The sequence below is a fragment of the Sebastes umbrosus genome, chromosome 23, assembly GCF_015220745.1.
Source record: "Sebastes umbrosus isolate fSebUmb1 chromosome 23, fSebUmb1.pri, whole genome shotgun sequence".
Taxonomy (NCBI): domain Eukaryota; kingdom Metazoa; phylum Chordata; class Actinopteri; order Perciformes; family Sebastidae; genus Sebastes; species Sebastes umbrosus.
Genome location: NC_051291.1, coordinates 22,367,744 through 22,376,180, shown reverse-complemented (window position 1 = coordinate 22,376,180; position 8,437 = coordinate 22,367,744). Strand labels below are relative to the sequence as shown.

Genomic DNA, 8,437 nt, shown 5'->3' with positions numbered 1-8,437 from the left:
AGTCCAAAATGGCCAAAGCGTAGTGTTGCTGCGGTGCTGATGTTGCAATGGAACCAACAATTGACTTTCACTTCTTGGCAATATACATTTTTGATATGGCCAAAATCTTTTATCCCGATATAGCTCATTGCATATCTCAATAACAATATAATATATATCACGATATGCAGTAGCATGTTTTCTGGTAATTAAATAAATAGTCTATATGAAATAACCACATGGTAAAGCTTATTTTTGTATACTCCTGTGTGAATTAAATACTTGACAAATGAAAAGTACGGAGTATTTTTTCATATAATTCAGAATTTTAGTGCAAAAGAGAGAGATTTTCTGAAATATTTGAGTTGTTAAGTGCATTTTGTTATCAGTTTAGACAACGTAATTGTGTATCATGAGATATCGATATACAGACGTAGGCAAAGTTGTTGGTAACGTTCCGTTAAAGAGAGAAAAACCCACAATGGTCACTGAAATAACTTGAAACTGACAAAAGTAATAATAAATAAAAATTCACTGAAAATTAACTAATGAAAATCAGATATTGTTTTTGAATTATGGTTCAGCAGAATCATTTAAAAAAACTAACTAATGAAACTGGCCTAGACAAAAATTATGGTAACATTAACTTAATATTTTGTTGCACAACCTTTTGAGGCAATCACTGCAATCAAGTGATTTCTGTAACTCTCAATGAGACTTCTGCACCTGTTGACAGGTATGTTGGCCCACTCCTCGTGAGCAAACTGCTCCAGCTGTCTCAGGTTTGAAGGGTGCCTTCTCCGAATGCATGTTTCAGCTCCTTCCACAGATGTTCAATAGGATTTAGATCAGGGCTCATAGAAGGCCACTTCAGAATAGTCCAATGTTTTGTTCTTAGCCATTCTTGGGTGTTTTTAGATGTGTTTTGGGTCATTATCCTGTTTGAGGACCCATGACCTGCAACTGAGACCAAGCTTTCTGACACTGGGCAGCACATTTCACTCCAGAATGCCTTGATAGTCTTGAGATTTCATTGCACCCTGCACAGATTCAAGACACCCTGTGCCAGATGCAACAAAGCAGCCCCATAACATAACCGAGCCTCCTCCATGTTTCACATTAGGTACAGTGTTCTTTTCTTTGGATGCTTCATTTTTGCGTCTGTGAACATAGAGCTGATGTGACTTGCCAAAAAGCTCCAGTTTTGTCTCATCTGTCCAAAAGACATTCTCCCAGAAGCTTTGTGGCTTGTCAATATGCATTTTGGAAAATTCCAGTCTCGCTTTTTTATGATTTGGTGTCCTCCTCGGTTGTCTTCCATTAAGTCCACTTTGGCTCAAACAGTGACGGATGGTGCGATCTGACACTGATGTACCTTGACCTTGGAGTTCACCTCTAATCTCTTTGGAAGTTGTTCTGGGCTCTTTGGTTACCATTCGTATTATCCGTCTCTTCAATATGTCATCAATTTTCCCCTTGCGGCCACGTCCAGGGAGGTAGGCTACAGTCCCATGGACCTTAAACTTCTGAATAATATGTGCAGCTGTAGTCACAGGAACATCAAGCTGCTTGGAGATGGTCTTATAGCCTTTACCTTTAACATGAAGGTCTATAATGTTCTTTCTGATCTCCTGAGACAACTCTCTCCTTAGCTTTCTGTGGTCCATGTTCAGTGTGGTACACACCATGATGCCAAACAGCACAGTGACTACTTTTCACCCTTTAAATAGGCAGACTGACTGATTACAAGTTTGAAGATACCTGTGATGCTAATTACAGGACACACCTTAGTTTAATATGTCCCTATGGTCACATTATTTTACATCTTTTCTAGGGGTACCATCATTTTTGTCCTGGCCAGTTTCATTAGTTTGTTTTATAAATTGATTCTGTTGAACCACAATTCAAAAACAATATCTGATTTTCATTAGTTCATTTTCAGTAAATTTTTATTTATTATTACTTTTGTCAGTTTCAAGTTATTTCAGTGACCATTGTGGGTTTTTCTCTCTTTAACGGAACGTTACCAACAACTTTGCCTACGTCTGTATGATCTAATCACGATATAATTCCATGCAAAGATGATAAATCATCATATTTAATTATCGCCTAGCCCTACGTTGAATACACCACACCAAACCATATGTAGCTTGCATTTCTAGGGTTTGGACATTTCAAAACAGCACACCGTCTTAAAATATATCAGAGCAAAGTATTTGCCACTTTCCCTCCTCCAAGTCATTTTTATGAGAAATGTCACTTCTTCCAGCCCTTCTCAGAGATTCATGGTCCCCAGAAGATGGATCTTTCCCTCTAAGCACCACCGAGAGATTAGTTTCTACTGAAATGTCTCGACAACTATTGGATGGTTTGACATGAAAGTTGTTACAGATAGTCATGTTCCTCTCAGGATGAACTGTAACTTTGGTGAGCTGAAGTTTGGAGTTTTGAAGCCTCGAGTTCGGCACTTGGTTATTTGCAACCGGAAGTGACACGAGAGGCTGGAGCTAATACAACCGAACGCTGAATAACACATTTTTAGGCGACCAAAATGTTACAATTAACTTCCATGAACTAAAAAACACTGTGAAAGGGTTAAAGATGTAAGACGAAAACGCGGACAACTCCCAGACTGAACAACGCCATAGTCACTACATGTCAATCAGATGGTAGCCACGCACGCAGAGCCAGGGCTGTTGTTGGAGGCAATGTGGAACATCAATGGCCAATCATTTCCATATTTTTTGGGCATGCCCTAAAATACAACCATATTGGCAAGAGGTGGCAACTGAGATCCATAAAATAATGGGAATAAAGTTAAAGTACTCATTCATTACACTATACTTGGGAAAAACACCAGAAATTGTTTTGCACAAAGATACATATTTAACAAAGATTCTCTTGGCAAGTAGTAAGAAAGCCATAACTCGAAATTGGTTGCAGACTGATCCTCCAACATTAGACCAATGGTGGGGTGTTATAAATGAAATATATTGTATGGAAAGAGTCACATCTATTTTAAGGCTTCAATTGGAAAAAAGTATTGAGTACTGGGAAAAATGGATTGTGTATTTACACCATTGATTGAAGTGCGACATTGTATATCAAGATGTATCTACAAAAATGTACTGTGATCTGACATTGTAACACGCATGATAACCTCATGTTCTTTGTTCTCAAATAAAAAAAGAGTTTGAGAAAAAAAAAAGAAGGTAGCCCCGCCCTAAAGCATCCCCTGCTTTATGGTCTATCTGACTCTAAATGGAACCATCATTTACTAAATGAACATCATGCTGTATTGAAGAAGACTTGAAACTAGTGATTAACACCATAAACTCATGTTTACAATGTTTACTGAGGGAATAAATCAAGAGAGAAGTAGGCTCATTTTCTCATATTTCTCTATGCAGTCAGACTATGCTGGCTATTAGAATGAATGCAAGTTTAAGACCCTGAAAATTGCCCACTGATTGAGACGCAGCAGAAGATGGTAATACCTGCCAAACATCAGCATGTTAGCATTGTCATTGTGAGCGTGTTAGCTTTGCTTGACCTTAAGCTCAAACCACCGCTGTGCCTAAATAGAGCCTAACTGAGCTGCTAGCATGGCTGCAGACTTTCAAGCTGTGTTACGACAGAAGGCGAGACAAATTTTAGAGATGCCGCGATTGCATACAAAGCCTAGGGAATGTCCCGAGTTGGAAAATGTTCCAGCTCTAGTGAAAAACTCATGCCTATCCCAGGGTTTTATAAATCAAATCCATTAATGTACAGAGACGACAGGAGAAAGGAGAGAGAGGCTGGAAGGAGATGACAGAAAAGACTGGAGCTCCTAGTGAGTTCTGAGATCAGTCAGAGGCTGAGCTCACTCACACAAACACATCCTCTCAGTGCATCTGTTTCCAGCCAGCTTACTTACTGGACAAACGGTCCATTATACAGAAGTAATAACACTTTGACTACCTTAGCACAAAACTATTGCAGGTTTTATCCCGAGGGTTTGTGTGCCGTTTTCCACATAGCAAACACCACTCGCTCCGATAGACACATATGTACTTGCCCCTCTCACAAAGCAAAGCTGCTTGTCAATTATACAAACACAGATGTGACATTTCAGCGATGTCTACATCTTCCACGACATTTTGCTAAAAGCCTCCAGTCTCGTATGTTATAATCAAACCACTTTAAGACAGCTCCTGCTCCTGGAAATGTGAGTAATCACAGGAACAAGGCATTCTTCACAGATGCATGAATAGGCAATCTTCTTGCTGTGAGAAAATGGCTCTGAGGTGCGATTCTATGAATTTTAGTGGACGATTTTCGGTAAATTGCCACATGTTTATTTTTAGTACGAGTACCCGGAGTTATAATCAAACCACTCAACCTGGAATTTTCCACACCATATTCTAACCATTTGGCACCAAAGGATCCCTTGTTACCATCTTGACAGACAGTTGGAAGCATCTGTGACAACAGTGGCTGCACATGGATGTCATACAAGCTGCTGTTTAAGACAAGTTATTCCTCTTTTTATCAACCTACAGCAGGTTTTTTTGTTGAGTGGGCTCACTGGAATAAACTTAATCCTCCTAAGACACATGAAACAGTTTTCTTCACGCAGACGCTCACACACCAACATTCTTCCATGTACTTTACAGATACCACAAATCCCATTACATCTACTTTTAATTGATTTTAATTTCTGCCTTATAATTTCGCTAACTGACATGCAATGTCCTGAGATCCATGTCTGAGCCGATGCCGGTCGCCCCTGACCCATGCAAAGGTCCGTTTCCCGCCCACACACATGGGGTTGAGCCTTGCATATCTTACTGTGAGATGTCAGCTCCAGAGGCCGATTCACATCCTGAAAACTATTCTACTGAATGCACAATAAAACAAGCTTTGGTTCAAACAAAGACATGACCCAGTTCATCCCACAGCAGCAGAGTCGTCCTGTCTAAGACTATTATACCTCCCGCTGCCAGAGGTTCCCATTTGACCTTCTATACAAATATTTTGTTTTCCGTTTGGAAGATCTGAATTTCAGTCCATAAATAAATACAAGAAACTGCAGAGCAGCTATCTATTTGGTAGGGTTGTCAAAGTTAACGCGATTACAACAAAACATTATGCAAATTCGATTTAACGCCACTCATTTCTTTAACGCATAAACGCAACTTGCGATTTTTTAGGTTGTAGCTGGCTCAGTTTTATAGTTGGAGTGAAGATACTGGTGTCATATTAAACTAAGGAATCCATTGGTACCAACCATGTCATACTAGATGGTCACCAAACATTTTGGTGAGGAAAAACTGGCATGGCCATTTTCAAAGGGGTCCCTTGACCTCTGACCTCCAGATAGTCCACATAGTCAAGTCAGCACACTGACACACTGACAGCTGTTGTTGCCTATTGGGCTGCAGTTTGCCATGTTATGATTGGAGCATATTGTTTTATGCTAAATGCAGTACCTGTGAGGGTTTCTAGATCAATATCTGTCATTGTTTTGTGTTGTTAATTGATTTACAAAAATAAATATATACATATGTTTGCATATGGCAGCATATTTGCCCACGCCCAACTTGAGATAAACTGGCAAGAGTAGACCCAAAATGCAGCACACAGAACACACAAATCAAGTTAAGGTAAATTTATTAAATAACAAAAATGAGGAGTGGGTAGGGGGCTGGTCGAAGGAGCTCGGGGTGTCCAGTCCTGGAGAGTTGATCCTAGTGTGGACAGGCAGGGCACAAGGAGCGAATTCCCACTCTCCTCCAGAGTTAAGCACAGGGATGATTTGTGAGCTCAATAAAGCTACTAAGAAGGAGTAGCTGGAGAGTGGCAGGCAGGCAGGCAGGCAGGCAGACAGGCAGGCAGAGCGAAGGCTGCAAGCAGATGTGGTGGATCTAGAACACAGGGAAAACAGGCAGGATTAGTCAAGGCGACAGGTAACACCAAAAAACAAGTTCAAAAAGTCAAGTTGGCCGGAGGACAACAATACCACAGAAGGTGACTGAACGATCTGGCAGATTGTGGAAGGAATCCCAGGGTTGATATACTGCAGAGGTTGAACATGATTGGAAGATCCTCATCAGGTGTGCCAGCCGCAACGTCCGAGAGGAGGAGGAGGAAGGAAGTTACGCCCAACTGTACCTCCACACACACAGGAGACAAAAGGGCTGGGAACACAGGGAGACACTGGGTAGGAGTCTGATATACAACACATCTTGAGATAAAAAAGGTGCGATTAATCCCGATTATCTGTGACAGCCCTACTGTTTGGTTTCTACCAGTATTACTGGCCATGTGGTTATACATAAGAATTCAATCTGACACATTGATTAATTGATGGGATGTTATAGGTTATGTCCACTGGATGTGATTTACTTTTTTTTCTTGAGAACATGTTTAAACTGTGAGAACAGAGCACAGCCCTGTAAACAGGTTTCTGAGGGTGGATCTGTGAGCAGACAGAGAAGAGCTTAGATCAGCTATCAGCCTGATAGTTTTTGTTTTTGAAGGATGCAACTGTCAAACGATCTGGTTAAGGATTCAATACATCATACAGCGAGCAGCCATCTGCCCCACCTCGCTGTCAAATATAGAACTTGTCTGCAGTAAAATCAAATCAAAGCTGCAACAGCTACAGGTAGATGCTGCTAGCTGATCTGACTGCTGCCACGGCAAAATAAAGAGTTGCTGTTTTTGTTGGCTGATTCATTCACACAAAATGTCTGTGTTTGATCAGGGAGCGAGGAAGACATGACACATTCATCTAATATAATTACTGACCAATATATTGCTCTAAATTCTAATTAATACCAATATGCAAATGTCTCATGGACTAACAGACGTCAGTAGTTCAGCAGAGAAAATCACTCTATGAGGTTGTCTGTAGTCAGGCCTTGTAAATGAGCATGATCAATGTATATCATACAAAATATCTAATATATGGCACCACATTAAATTATGAAACAATTTTGTTTACCATCCCGAGGCATTCCCAGGCCAGTGTGGAGATATAATCTCTCCACCTAGTCCTGGGTCTTCCCCGTGGCCTCCTCCCAGCTGGTCGTGCCTGGAACACCTCCCTAGGGAGGCGTCCAGGGGGCATCCTTACCAGATGCCCGAACCACCTCAGCTGGCTCCTTTCAACACAAAGGAGCAGCGGCTCTACTCCGAGTCCCTCACGGATGACTGAGCTTCTCATCCTATCTCTAAGGGAGACGCCAGCCACCCTCCTGAGGAAACCCATTTCGGCCGCTTGTACCCGCGATCTAGTTCTTTGGGTCATGACCCAGCCCTCATGACCATAGGTGAGAGTAGGAACGAAGATTGACCGGTAGATCGAGAGCTTTGCCTTCCGGCTCAGCTCTCTTTTTGTCACAACGGTGCGGTAAAGCGAATGCAATACCGCCCCCCCGCTGCTCCGATTCTCCAGCCAACTCATGTTCCATAGTCCTCTCACTCAAAACAAGACCCAGAGGTACTTGAACTCCTTCACTTGGGTTAAGGACTCATTCCCTACCCGGAGTAGGCAATCCATCGGTTTCCTGCTGAGAACCATGGCCTCTGATTACGGGTGCTGATCCAGAGATGCAGAGATCCTTTATGTTCGAGAAGAGGATTCACTCGTGGGGGAAAAAACTGAACAAACTAAATTTCTCTCTTTTGTTTCTTATTGCTAAATCTCTGAAAAGTGGTGTTTTTTTATTGAACTCTGGACTCTTATGTTATTGAGACTTGCATTTGATTATCTTACACTTAACTTCCTAGATCCACTTAGCTTGAACCAATCCAACAGCATCCAATCAAGTTTCAGGAGAAAACCATGAAGAACTACCGTTATGTTACTGAGCACCAGTTGGATCCAGTTACATTTGATGAAGAGCTCATATGGCTTGTTTAGGACTCCAGACCTGAGTTGAGACTTGAGTGACAGACTTGAGACTTACTTGTGACATGCGAAACAATGACTTGGTCCCACCTCTGGTAGCCGTTACCCAGGGAAATGTCACCATGTCAGTGAATTTAAACTACTGCTTGCAATCTGAGGATATAAATAGACACATGTACACATTACATGGGAGTTATTGTTTTCTTTACCATGGTATCATATTTGGTATCAAGAATCGTGGAAATTCACTGGTATTGGTATCGACTTCTAGATTTCTGGTATGGTGACATCCCTAATATACCAATATAATATCATATAATGATTTGAAAAGATCAGCCAAATAGAAATAGACACACATATTCCTTCATTTCACCAACTAGCAATTACCAGCGCTTCCTGTAATTCCAAAATGCTCTACAGTAACCATCAGAGATAATATTAGGGTGACGAGATTGGACACAAACTTAACAGTGTCTACACACACACACAAACACACACAAACACACACAAATGAAAGCCTCTCTCAAGTGGTTGTCATTAGAAAATGGTCATTGTCTT

At 41.2% G+C, this 8,437-nt stretch overlaps 1 long non-coding RNA gene across 1 annotated transcript; it reads right to left on the bottom strand.

Moving 5' to 3' along the window:
* Window positions 1–5,617: 5,617 nt before the first annotated feature.
* On the bottom strand, window positions 5,618–6,248 carry LOC119482454. Its single transcript, XR_005205430.1, has 2 exons — window positions 5,984–6,248; window positions 5,618–5,888 (listed from the first exon to the last, which is right to left on the bottom strand). It is a non-coding gene; the product is annotated as an uncharacterized LOC119482454 (long non-coding RNA).
* Window positions 6,249–8,437: the final 2,189 nt, after the last annotated feature.